We start from the raw sequence: 1787 nt of genomic DNA on the forward strand, positions 1-1787 counted from the left end.
AAAATAGCAAAAAAGCAGGTGGCGCTCTCTGTTGGTGGGATACCCCAACCAGTTGAGCTTCATCGCTTGGAGGAGAGCTTTCTCATTTCCTCTGTACTGTTGTATGGTTTCGCATTGAAGTTATGCGTCGCTAGAACTAGAACGGCGATACAATTGTTTAAATACTAAACTCCAACGGAAACCACCGGTACTGAAGCAAGTGAGATTTGAGTAATGGTCTTTGGTGTTGATACCCACGTATCTGACCACACGACCATTCATATAGATTTTTGCTCAGAAAGTTATAAGGCTATATAGGTCATGATAAGATGAAACTTGTCGAAACACATTTCAAGAAAAGGATAGCAATATAATGATGAGTTGTAATAAACCATCTATTGATCAGACCAATGAAGCTGTGGAGCATTCATTTTTTTTCTATGGATATTCAATTTTCCAGTCGTTTAAGCTTAAGCTGTGGCGCTTGGGTTATCCATAACAGTTGATAGAATATGGCACTGTATTAGCAAGGAGGGCCCCGTGGGTGATGGACGTTGGGGCCCCGCGCTAGACGAACCCTAAGCACCCCCTCCCCCCCCGGCAGCAACTAAATTTAAGTTGAAATGTTACATAATCAAAGACAGACGCCGAGTACCCCCCAGTAATCATGTACAAAGGGGCCTCAACACTTCTTACTGCTTAGGGCCCCCGACACTGTAAACCCGCTGCTGCCTGTAGCATATCTACTATACACAACTTATTATGATACACACTATCAGCTATAGACACATTGTAACACACTTTAGAAAGCCAAACCACACCATTGTAACACATTCATTATAACACATTCAGCAAATCAGATCATACCATAGCACCGCAACCGGAAGAGTTCAGGCCGTCCATTCAAACAAATAACAGACGTGACACACTTATCAAAAACAACCGAAACGGGCAACATAAGCAATTCAAGCGTTACTGCAGCAAAGTGGACAAACAGAGAACGCATAGCAACTTATTTCTAAAAGCGCAGTGTAGGCAAAGATCGACGAACGCACCCGTTCTTTAACTAGAACTATTAATTTCGGATATGAAATTCGCGAAGTCGCGGAAGGTTAGTTGATCGGTTCAGACAAAAAACTCTGTACACGGGTGCACAGTTAGGCGTCAGAATTGTAAGTGTTTATTCAGATTCAAAATGAATTCTTATATACTAATTTCTTCAAGTTCTATTTTGGGAAGGTTATTTTCTCTTCCTTTTTCGCATATGTTCCTGTCGCTAGCCTTTTCCTTTTTGCCACGCCTACGCATTCTCCTAGGAGGTTTTCTGGTTCTGGTGTGCTGTTTTATGTCAAGCGATCCTGAAGGAAATGTGATCCCTTTTTTATTGCTTTCTCTGGTGAGAACAAATTGTTGCATTGATTGCAGGCGTTGTGGTTTTCCCTTTTTGGCGTAACTGTACCTAACACTTGACTTCTGTGGTGCATGTTCCGGATGTATCGCATCATTGACAAATACTTGAACTTATTGCCTTTCGAAATCTTATCTGGTTCATGTTATTAACGCATCTATGTTTGAGAGATTTTTAGGTTTAACGATTTTACGGCCGTGAGAAAAATGGATGTGGAATTTTCCTACGCTTCTCGGAGTTGGTCTAGCTTGGCACACATGCATGCTGTAATCCTAAGTTAATCGTTATAGGTTCGAAACGAATTGAAGTAATTGACTGCTAAAAAATGCAAGTCAAAATACCCAGATGGCCCTACTTGAAGGGTTTAGGATTACATTAAGTTTGTCTCCTTGATGGTACG

This window comes from Anopheles arabiensis, chromosome 2 (genome assembly GCF_016920715.1).
Source record: "Anopheles arabiensis isolate DONGOLA chromosome 2, AaraD3, whole genome shotgun sequence".
Classification (NCBI taxonomy): domain Eukaryota; kingdom Metazoa; phylum Arthropoda; class Insecta; order Diptera; family Culicidae; genus Anopheles; species Anopheles arabiensis.